Genomic DNA, 12,378 nt, shown 5'->3' on the forward strand with positions numbered 1-12,378 from the left:
GCCAACAACGACAGGGAGACACCCTTCAGTCCTCTTACCATTGATCATTTCCCTCTGGATTGGATTGATGTGCCCCAGCAGCAAAACAAGTATGAGTTCCACTTTCTCTTTATCACTTCTGTTTATCTGTAGTTGTACTTAAGCTGCGACGTGTTTTATTCGTTGGCTTTATTTTTCTATTCTAACACTATTCTTTTACTGTGTTTGATGGCAGTATCGATTGCAGATTCTTCATGCTTACGAATGTTAATTCGTATCATGATGGGGTTGTTGCAAATTATTCCCATGAAAATATCACGGATATCAGGAAGACGTGGTTGTACTCAATCGCTTCTTCTAACCTGTTTGAGAAAGACTTCCAAGCTCTGTTTGGCTACTACACATGTAAGTATTGGAACTTGGACTGCTTACGTGCACTCCATCTTTTATTCTACCTGAACTTCATACTTTCTTTGCACTTGGACTTCTTCTTGAGATCTGGCTAGGCTACTGGTTTCATATGGAGAGGAGCATTTTTTGTACATGAACTTCATTTCTATATTTTTTATTCGGATTGTGTGTTTTGTTTCAGTAATTTCTTTCCTTCCATTGCTTACTTGGACATGAGCATTTCTTTCTACTTGAACTTCAAAGATGATGCCTTTCTATGGTTTTGTTAGCTGTAGTTGAATGTTTTCCAGTTCATCAGTTTATCTTGAACTGTGCCTTTTGGTTGTGCCTGAACTTCATTTAGTTTTTTAATGCAACTAATTTTTTAGGTCAGCTTGAGTAGTAACCATGTCATCTTTATTAGTTGGACTGCCCATTGTGATGTTCCTGAACTTCAGTTATATTTAATGGCGATGTTCTCTCTTCCTTTTCTTTTGACAGTGGATCCGTTCGACTTGACCGATTACCACTACTCATTCCTCGGGTCACGGGAATACTAGCCTAGGGAGGAATCGATAAGTACAACTCTGATAGAAGATGATAGACCTTGAACCCTTATTCCTTCCAAGTTGGGGAAGCAGGCTGGTGGTATTCGTGGTGGTCCAAAAACCCCCTTGCTCCAGGAAGGTTGGTGCAGTCGAGGCAGCCAAAGAAGAAGTGAGGTGGGAAGAATGCTGACATCACCAGGAGGAAACCGGTAGTTGAGTCTGGCAACATTACTTCCACCAAGAGAGCATCAAGATTGCCTTTGAAGTGGAGTTCTCGTGTCGCTCCCCTAAAAAATATAGTTACCCTCATCTATCCGAGGCCCGGAAGTTGAAACAGTATGTGCTTAGTGAAGAGGGTCTGGAGAAGTATTCAGAGTGAGTTTTCTTCTCCTTAACTTTGTTGCTACCAGAGATGCTACTCTGTGTCTGAACTTCTGTTGTTGTAGTATGTGGACTTCTATTCATTTTCTCCCTTGCCTTGGAGTTATAGTGTCTGAACTTTTGTTGTTATATTGTCCGAACTGCCGTTGGTGTAGTATCTCAACTTCTGTTTTATGTATCCTCTTGCATTTTGAGTTATAGTATCTGGACTTCTGTTTGTTGTTGTATCTGAACTTCTAATATTTTTTACCATCCTTTTGTATTCTGCAGCACAAGCTACTGCATCTTTACCATCCCTGCGAACGTGATTGACCTCACATGACATGTCCTTTATACTCTTTTCGGTGAAGGCCAGCAGATGGAAGGAGACATAATGGATTATCTCATAAATTTGTGGAAGGATAAGACGGAGACCTCTGAGATATTCACTAGTGCTGACAGGGTTGTACTTAGCCCCTACTTCATACAAGTTTTAGTTCTTTGCACCCATATCTCCCATTTTCCTTAGTTTTGTTGTAGTGGCATTTGGGAGGTGTTTTAATTGTGTTTTTGTGAATGCACAGTACTACCTGGAGTCTGATTTCTTCGCTGCAACAGTTCCAAAGTTTGATGCAAAAAATCTTCTAGTCTCCTCCCAATGTTTGTTCGCAAGGAAGAAGACCTTCTAATGCAAAGTTGGTTAGGTTTTCATAACTCTTGCTTTTTTTTAATTTCATGTGCATCCTTTTGCTGAGTTTGTCAAGAAGTTTTTGTTCATGCCGGTTCTTCAATACATATGCTTTATAGTTTGTGTTCACCAGTCCTTTCATTCTTGGCAGGTTTATTTGATACTATTCAAGCCAATTGGCACAATGGCGCACTACAGTGTGTATGTGGTGAATAGATATCGTGGGAGCATTGACATCCTTGATTCACTTCCTTACGCTAATATGGAAACATCGCAAACGAGTTTCCACGGAGACTATCAAAATATCGTGAGTGTTTCTTAGCCTGAACCTCCTTTCATATTCTCTTGTTTGACACGAAGTTTATTTATGCCTTGTGTTGACAAAATATGTTGTTGTCTCTGTTTTGGTAATACTGCTTGAACTGACTATCATTTGGAAGTTGAACTTCTGCTATTTTGTTTAGCTAGATCTTATGCAAGTGTCGCTTTTTATGTACCTGAGTTTAACTATTTTGGTTAACTTGTTTTTGACTTCATCTTATTTTGTTATTTCTGGCAGATCAAGAGATTTGTTGGGTTGCTCGAGGAGGTGTACGGCAAGGCTGCATACAAAGCGAGCAAGCAGCCTCACTGGGTGACTATTGCAAAGAGGCCGACTTTTATCGATGTTCCAAAGCAGAAGAATAATGATTGTGGTTTATTTGACGTGAAGTTCTGCTCTTCATATGATGGCGATGAGATTGTTGAAGATTTTGGTGATGTGGAAGTATGTTTTGTCCTTGTTCTTGTCTCATCATCCTTTCACTTTTCTTATGTGTTTTTGCTGAGATGCTCCTGTTGTGGTTTTAGTTATCCATTACTAAACCATCGTTTCATTTTCTTTGTTTGCACGCTACTACAGATGACTGGAAGGCTGAGTTCATGCACACTCTAATGTTTAGTGAGAAGAATGAAGTCATGCGTGCAGAGCTTCCCAAAGAGATCCAATCCTTTGGCCCATGAATTCGAAGCATTAGTATCATTGTAGATTTGATTTCGTATAGATTTTTAGGTTTGATAATGATTGGAACAATTCCGTAAAGATTTGGTTGTAAGAATGTTTTAGTGATTTGTGTATCTATAGTTGCAGCACTATTACTTATGATATTGTGGACAAATGTATTTGGTGAGAAGAATGATTTGGCTTGTGAATTTCAATGTACTGCATCGTTTTCAGTATCCATGTGTTGCATGTTTTTGCCCCAACAGGTGTACCTAAACTTCTCCCTCGGCTATGGTTGAACTGCTAATTTTTTTCATGTTGTTTATTTTTGGGCCCCAACATATGATCGTAGAGTTGAGCTTATGCTTTGAGAATGTGGCTGGGCTGCTGGTTTTAGATGGACATGATATTCTGTGTTTCTGTAATGTATTGGTATTTTTCAACCCAACCAATCTGTATCCTTTTGCATAGAATCTATATTTATTTTTTGTGTTTTTTCAAGTGCGAATGTATTTCAGCTATAACTTTGTGCAAAAATATTCTCAAACACTCCTTGACGTTTCTTTATCTTTTGTCGGCATTGTACATGAACTTCTGCACGTATCCAAGCAGAACTTCACATTTGAACGCGTTGTCTTAGGCTTGCTAACCTTAGTTCATACGGCAAAACTTTATTTTTAAGCATATTTTTCCTACAACGATTTTATATACGAGAACTTCTTCTGTAAGCTGACATGAACTTCAAAACTGTATGATTATTTTCTGGTTGTTCTTTTATGTAATACAGCACCAGCACCTCCTGCCATAATATACCAGAACTTCCACTGTAATCTTACTTGCACTTCACAGTGTATGTTTTTCATTTTTGTTCTTGCTTGCACTTTGCATGGAATACATCACCAGCACAACACTTCCTCTCATAATATACCAGGACTTCTACAATAATATTACTTGAACTTCACAATGTATATTTTTTCATTTTATTACTGCTTGCTCTTTCATGAATACATCACGAGCACCTCCTCTCATACTATACCAAGACTTCTACAGTAAGCTTACTTGAACTTCTAGTGCATAATTTCTATGAAACTTCAACAATGGAAGTTCAAGTAAGCTTCTCCTAAAATACTGTTTCAAAGGTGGAAGGAGATTATGCACATTCACATGACATAATCTTGCTTTTGTTTAATTGACCTAGTCTAACTGTTCATGAGCCTTGCGCTCCTCCTAGGATTTGGTGGTAGTGGTTTTTTCTTGACGTGTACGTTTTCTTCTTCATCATCCTCTTTCTCTTCCTCTTCATCATCCTCTTCCTCTTCCTCTTCATCGTCCTCTTCCTCTTCTTCAATGGTGTCTTCTTCTTCGTCTTCCTCTTCATCTTCCACCACTATCTTGTTGCTGGCTGAGGGAGTCCTGGATTAGGGGGTGTTCGGATAGCCGGACTATACCTTCAGCCGGACTCCTGGACTATGAAGATATAATATTGAAGACTTCGTCCCGTGTCCGGATGGGACTTTCCATGGCGTGGAAGGCAAGCTTGGCGATGCGATATTCAAGATCTCCTACCATTGTAACCGACTCTGTGTAACCCTAACCGTATCCGGTGTCTATATAAACCGGAGGGTTGTAGTCCGTAGAGGATCAACTCCATACACAACAATCATACCATAGGCTAGCTTCTAGGGTTTAGCCTCCTTGATCTCGTGGTAGATCTACTCTTGTACTACCCATATCATCAGTATTAATCAAGTAGGAGTAGGGTTTTACCTCCATCGAGAGGGCCCGAACCTGGGTAAAACAAAGTGTCCCCTGTCTCCTGTTACCATCCGGCCTAGACGCACAGTTCGGGACCCCCTACCCGAGATCCGCCGGTTTTGACACCGACATTGGTGGTTTCATTGAGAGTTCCTCTGTGTCGTCGCCTTTAGGCCCGATGTCTCCTTCGATCTTCAACAACGATGCGGTCCAGGGTGAGACTTTCCTCCCCGGACAGATCTTCGTCTTCGGCGGCTTCACACTGCGGGCCAATTCGCTTGGCCACCTTGAGCAGATCGGAAGCTACGCCCCTGGCCATCAGGTCAGGTTTGGAAGCCTAAACTACACGGCTGACATCCGCGGACACTTGATCTTCGACGGATTCGAGCCACAGCCGAGCGTGCCGCACTGTCTCGATGGGCATGATATAGCTCTGCCGCCAAACAGTGCCTTGGAGGCCGCACACGCATCGGTTTCGACCATTGATTCGGAACCTACTGCGCCTATCGAGGATCAGCGGTTGGACGCTGCCTCAGGGGCTGCGATCTCAGAGGCGATCGAACCGAACTCCAGCCCCGCACTCCGCATGGCCCGTGACTCCGAGGAGCCGGATTCCTCTCCGAACTCCGAGCCCCCCACGCCCCTGCCAATCGAATCCGAATGGGCGACGGTAATGGAGTTCACCGCAGCGGACATCTTTCAGCACTTGCCTTTTGGCGACATCCTGAATTCTCTTAAGTCTCTCTCTTTATCAGGAGAGCCCTGGCCGGACTACGGTCAGCAAGGGTGGGATACGGACGGCGAGGAAATTCAAAACCCACCCACCACCCACTTTGTAGGCACTGTCGACGATTTAACCGACATACTTGACTTCAGCTCCGAAGACATCGACGGCATAGACGACGATATAGGAGACGAACAGGAACCAGCACCCGTAGGGCGCTGGAAAGCCACCTCGTCATACGACATATACATGGTGGATACTCCAAAAGATGGAGATGGCGATGGAACAATGGGGGATGACGCCCCCAAGAAACAACCAAAGCGGCGGCGTCAGCGGCGCCGCTCTAAATCCCGCCAAAGCAAAAACGGTGATTTCGGCACGGGAGATAATACTACCCCGGACAGCGCCGAAAAACAACCACCTCAGCAAGTTTCGGCACAGGAAGATGGAGAAGCCAGCCCTCATGAGAGAGCGGCAGACCAAGAGGTCGAGGATGATAACTATACGCCTCCCTCTGAAGACGAGGCAAGCCTCGATGACGACGAATTCGTCATAGCATCAGACCCCGTCGAACAAGAGCGTTTTAAACGCAGGCTTTTAGCCACCGCAAGCAGCCTCAAGAAAAAGCAGCAACAGCTTAGAGCTGCCCAAGATTTGATAGCTGACAGATGGACTGAAGTCCTTGCGGCCGAAGAGTATTAACTCGAACGCCCCTCCAAGAGTTACCCGAAGCACAGGCCGCTACCCCGATCGGAGGAGGAAGCACCTACGCATGACATGGCAGACCGGCCACCCCGTGGCCGTGACAGAGAGGCCGCTCAGCCCTCCACCCAAGCCATGCCACGACACCGCACAACTAAGGCACGGGAAAATGCGCCCGACCTGCGAGACATACTGGAGGATAAAGCAAGACAAACAAGATCGATCTACGGATCGCGCAGGCGCCCTACGGCATGTGACAATGATCTTCACTCCGGATACAACAAATCTGGCCGGGCCGAACACAACAGACATAGCTCTTCTGAGCTACGTCGTGATATAGCCCAGTACAGAGGCGCCGCACACCCGCTATGCTTCACGAATGAAGTAATGGATCATAAAATCCCAGAGGGCTTCAAACCCGTAAACATCGAATCATACGATGGCACCACATACCCGACGGTATGGATTGAGGACTATCTCCTTCACATCCACATGGCACGCGGCAATGATCTACACGCCATCAAATACCTCCCGCTCAAACTTAAAGGACCGGCCCGGCATTGGCTTAACAGCTTGCCAGCAGACTCAATCGGTTCTTGGAGGACCTGGAAGCCGCATTCCTTGGTAACTTCCAGGGCACTTACGTGCGGCCGCCGGATGCCGACGACTTAAGCCACATAATTCAACAGCCAGAAGAATCAGCCAGACAATTCTGGACACGGTTCCTAACAAAGAAAAACCAGATAGTCGACTGTCCGGACGCAGAGGCCCTAGCAGCCTTCAAGCATAACATCCGCGACGAGTGGCTTGCCCGGGACCTGGGACAGGAAAAGCCAAAATCCATGGCAGCACTCACGACACTCATGACCCGCTTTTGCGCGGGAGAAGACAGCTGGCTGGCTCGCAGTAACAACTTATCAAAGAACCCTGGTAATTCGGATACCAAGGACAAAAGTGGCAGGACACGTCGAAACAAACAAAAACGCCGCATTAACAGCGACAGCAATGAAGAGACGGCAGTCAATGCCGGATTCAGAGGCTATAAATCCGGTCAGCGGAAAAAGCCATTCAAAAAGAATACTCAGGGCCCGTCCAGTTTGGACCGAATACTCGATCGCTTGTGCCAGATACGTGGCACCCCCGAAAAGCCAGCTAATCACACTAACAGGGATTGTTGGGTGTTCAAGCAGGCAGGCAAATTAAGAGCCGAAAACAGAGACAAGGGGCTTCACAGCGACGACGAGGAGCCCAAGCCGCCGAACAACAATGGACAGAAGGGTTTTCCCCCACAAGTGCGGACGGTGAACATGATATACGCAACCCACATTCCCAAGCGGGAGCGGAAGCGTGCGCTGCGGGACATATACGCGATGGAGCCAGTTGCCCCAAAGTTCAACCCATGGTCCTCCTGCCCGATCACCTTTGATCGAAGGGACCATCCAACTAGCATCCGTCATGGAGGCTTTGCCGCATTGGTCCTTGACCCAATCATAGACGGATTTCACCTCACAAGAGTCCTCATGGACGGCGGCAGTAGCCTGAACCTGCTTTATCAGGACACAGTGCGGAAAATGGGCATTGATCCCTCAAGGATCAAACCCACAAGAACGACCTTTAAAGGCGTTATACCAGGTGTAGAAGCCAACTGTACAGGCTCAGTAACACTTGACGTGGTCTTCGGATCCCCGGATAATTTCCGAAGCGAAGAGTTAATCTTCGATATAGTCCCGTTTCGCAGTGGCTACCACGCCCTGCTCGGACGAACCGCATTCGCAAATTTCAATGCGGTCCCGCACTACGCATATCTCAAACTCAAGATGCCAGGCCCTCGAGGAGTAATTACGGTCAACGGAAACACCGAACGCTCCCTCCGTACGGAGGAGCATACGGCGGCTCTCGCAGCGGAGGTACAAAGTAGCCTTCTTAGGCAATTCCCCAGTCCGGCCATTAAAAAGCCAGACACTGCCAAGCGTGCCCGGAGTAACCTACAGCAGGACCGCCTGGCACACTCTGAGCAAGCGTAGCAATGCGGCCCCAAACCCAGCTTTCGCGACCTAGCGAAACCAGTACCTCGCGTACATAACTACGCCCTTGAAATACCATGGGCACAGGGGAAGGGGCACAATAACGGCACGCCCAAAATACGGCTTAAAACGTACCAGGGGCTGCCAGATTATTTTTCGTTTCTTACTTTCAGGACTCCATACTTCGGACGACCTATTCGGCAATTCGACTGCCGCACAAACGATGCAAGATCCAGGGAGGCAGACAAGCCATGCTGCATTATGGAATCCCCAGGTGGTCTCTGTTATGAGCGGTATACCTGTTTTAAATAAAATTCCGCGGCCTTCCCCTGGTCAGGACATACTGAATGGTCCAATATCTTTTGACCGCACTATTTGTATCGTTCGGCTTTGATAAACAGCCTCTCCATAAACAATGCTTTGCTTTTTGTCTATTTTTTGCATTACTCTATTTTATATATGTTCATTAATGACATGTTGCACCCGTACACTATGGTACGACAAGTACGCCAGGGGCTTCAGTACCCTTTAATATGGTGTGAAGAAGTCCGTACACTTTCACAAGTATGGCACCCCAAACTTATAGCACTATATGCATCGGCTCCGAATCATGATTTGGGTCAATAGTTGGGTTTGCCCGGCTCCTATGTTTTGGTGCCTTACGTTCCGCTATATCGGCTAAGGTAGCACTAGGAGAACCACTACGATTGTGCCCCGGTTGAGCTGTGCTAAGCACCTCAGTGGAGAAAGCTAAAACTGACTGTCATGATGAGGCGAGAGACCGGTTGCTGTTCGAGAGGTTTTTCGGGTCCCTAAAGGCCTATGCCACTTCGAGCGAGGAGCTGGATAACCCCAGCCAAGGCGTGGATAGCGCCCCGAACTCGGTCTTTCAAACTAGGGGCTTTGCCGAAATTTAAAATTATAACCTTTTATGGCTAAGTGAGAGTGTTCAAGCATTATAGTCCGATTGCCTCGTTCGCCGTGCTGAGCGCCTCCCTCGAAGAACCCAACTATGGGAAAAAGAGTGCTCAGGTTTATCCCCAAACACCCCAGCACTAGTGGCATGGGGGCAGAAGCCGACGACTGGCCATCTCTCAATTTTTTGATAAACGGCCACACAGAAAATAATATTTTAAATTCAACAAGCATTGCTTAAGCGCCTATGAACAAGTTTTCAGCGCACATGATAAAAACGAGCGAGTTTATTCAAAAATTACATCCTTGGTACATTCATCTGCCACAAGGCAAGCACCCGCAAGAACATCCTTGTAATAGTTCTCGGGCTTGCGATGCTCCTTCCCCGGCGGCGGCCCGTCCTTCACAAGCTTCTCACCGTTTAGCTTACCCCAGTGCACCTTTACACGGGCAATGGCCCTACGGGCACCTTCGATGCAGACGGAGCGCTTGAGGACCTCGAGCCTTGGACAGGCCTCCACCAGCCACTGCACCAGCCCGAAGTAGCTCCCAGGAAGGGCCTCTCCGGGCCACAGCCGAACTATGAAGCCCTTCATGGCCTGTTCGGCCGCGTTGTTGAGTTCGACCAGCTATTTCAGCTGGTCGCTCAAGGGCACAGGGTGTCCAGCCTCAGCATACTGAGACCAGAACACCTTCTCCGTCGAGCTGCCCTCTTCAGCTTGGTAGAATGCGGCGGCATCGGATACGCTCCGGGGAAGATCTGTGAATGCCCCTGGAGAACTCTGGATTCGGGTAAGTAACAAGTAGTTTACTTTTATATTTCTGCTTTGCATATAGAATGCCTTACCCGCTGCTATCTTCTTCATATCCTCCAACTCTCGGAGGGCCTTTTGGGCTTCGGCCTTGGCAGACTTGGCACTCTCAAGGGCCGCCGCGAGCTCGGACGCTCGGGTCTCTGACTCAAGCTCCAAACTCTCATGCTTTTTCATGAGAGCCTGAAGCTGTTGCTGCACCTCGCCGACCTGAGCCCCATGTTTTTCTCGCTCGGTGCGCTTCGCGGCCGTTTTCTTTTCGGCCTTAGACAGCGCCTGCTTCAGGGTCGCCACCTCAGTCGTGGCCCCTACAATAAGCAGTACAATCCTGTTATTTTTTGCAATCAAGCCTCTCTATAGGCACTTTTTCTGTAAGGTATTTCTTACCTTCTTTCTCCTCGAGTTGCCGCTTGGCAAGGCCGAGCTCTTGCTCGGACCGCTCGAGTCCCTGTTTTAGGACATCCACCTCCGCAGTCAGTGCGGCGGTGGACAGCAGCGAAGCTTGCATACGCATATTGACTCTTTATTGTTAGACTCCTGCGAAATTTAATAGATCCTCTATTCGGCTTTTCTTTCCGAACGCCAAATAAAGCATCAGGGGCTACTGTCTATGTGGTAATATTTTTACATATTTTTACTTACCTCGAAGCCTGTTAGGAGGCTAGCGCAAGCTTCACCTAGCCCGCTTTTGGCGGACTGGACCTTCTGGATCACCCTACTCATAATAGTACGGTGCTCCTCGTCGATGGAGGCGCCTTCAAGCACCTCCAGCAGATTGTCCGGCACCTCTGGTTGGACGGAGGTTGCCGGCTCAGAAAGCTTGCTCCTCTTGGAAGGAGCTCGCCTACCGCGGTCCGGAATCGTTGAAGATTCCGGCACGGTGTCCTGCTTAAGGCCGCACTTGGAGCCCTGGGGGGTCTTGTCCCCTTCACTCCTGGAGTCCGGGAGGTTGCCTTGCGGCTCCTCGAGGACCACCTCCTCCTGCCCCGGAGCTTGTCGCGACGCCACTTCGGTGTCGTCGGCGGTGCGGGGGGAGACAGCGGGCGGAACAGAGTTCACGTTCGCTGAATCCAGGGAGCCGCTCGACGACTCGTTGAGTTCGGCCCGGGGCGGACTGCATAAGTATCATCGAAGTTAGGTAAAGCTGTGCAACAAAGGAACATCACGAGTTACTCTAATATCCAAACTTACGATTTCGCCGGACGCTTGGCCCTGTCCGGCCACTCCTCTTCGTCTTCTTCGGCGTCGGGGGAATAGTCCGGCGGAGGGGTCTTCCTCTTCCTGGACCCCTCGGCCTACCCAGTTGGGGCGGCCTCCCTCTTCTTTCCTCCCCCCGCTGGAGGGGGAGAGGTTTCTTCTTCCTCCTCCTCGTTTTCATGGGAGGAGGGCGTCTCAGACTCGCCAGATGACGAGTCCGACAACACCACATTACGGGTACTCTTTCGAGTCCCCGTAGTCTTCTTCTTCTTGGCCTTCTTCTCCGGCACCACATAAGGCGCCGGAGTCAGCAGTTTCACCAGTAGAGCTGGGGCTGGGTCTTCGGGCAGTGGAGCCGGACAGTTAATCAGTTCGGCCATCGCCCGCCAAGCCTGTCAAAGGCTAGGGAGTTTAGATCCCGCATAGAGTCAAACTATGAAAAAAGCTTGAACATCCTGTAACAGGTGTAGATAGCATACCTTGCTAGCGTGACGCCACGAGCTGTATCCGCGGTCCTCGGAAGCGGATGCGGGAGCCTCGGCGCCCTTGAATAGCATCTTCCAGGCATCTTCGTACGTTGTGTCAAAGAGCCTGCTGAGGGTTTGATGCTGCGCCGAGTCGAACTCCCATAGATTGAAATCCCGATGTTGGCATGGGAGGATCTGGCGGACGAGCATAACCTGGATTATATTGACAAGCCGAATTGGCTTGTTCACCAAGGACCGGATGCATGTTTGCAATCCGGTCACCTCTTTCTCGTCGCCCCATGACAGGCCCGTCTCTTTCCAGGACACAAGCCGCGTGGGGGGTCCGGATCGGAACTCAGGGACTGCGGTCCATTCTGGATCGCGTGGCTCGGTGATATAAAACCACACGGATTGCCATCCCTTTAGGGTCTCCACGAAAGAGCCCTCGAACCATAGGGCGTTGGCCATCTTGCCCGCCATGGCGCCTCCGCACTCCGCCTGGCTGCCGCTCACCACCTTGGGCTTGACGTTGAAAGTCTTGAGCCAGAGGCCGAAATGGGGGCGGACGCGGAGAAAGGCCTCGCACACGACGATAAACGCCGAGATGTTGAGAATGAAGTTCGGAGCCAGATCGTGGAAATCCAGGCCATAGTAGAACATGATCCCCCAGACAAATGGGTGGAGTGGAAAACCCAGTCCGCGGAGGAAGTGGAGGAGAAATACCACCCTCTCATGGGGCCTTGGGGTGGGGATAAGCTGTCCCTTCTCGGGAAGCCGGTGCGCGATGTCCTTGGACAGATACCCGGCCTTCCTTAGCTTCTTGATTTTGTCCTCC

The sequence above is a fragment of the Triticum urartu genome, chromosome 6 (assembly GCF_003073215.2).
Source record: "Triticum urartu cultivar G1812 chromosome 6, Tu2.1, whole genome shotgun sequence".
Taxonomy (NCBI): Eukaryota; Viridiplantae; Streptophyta; class Magnoliopsida; order Poales; family Poaceae; genus Triticum; species Triticum urartu.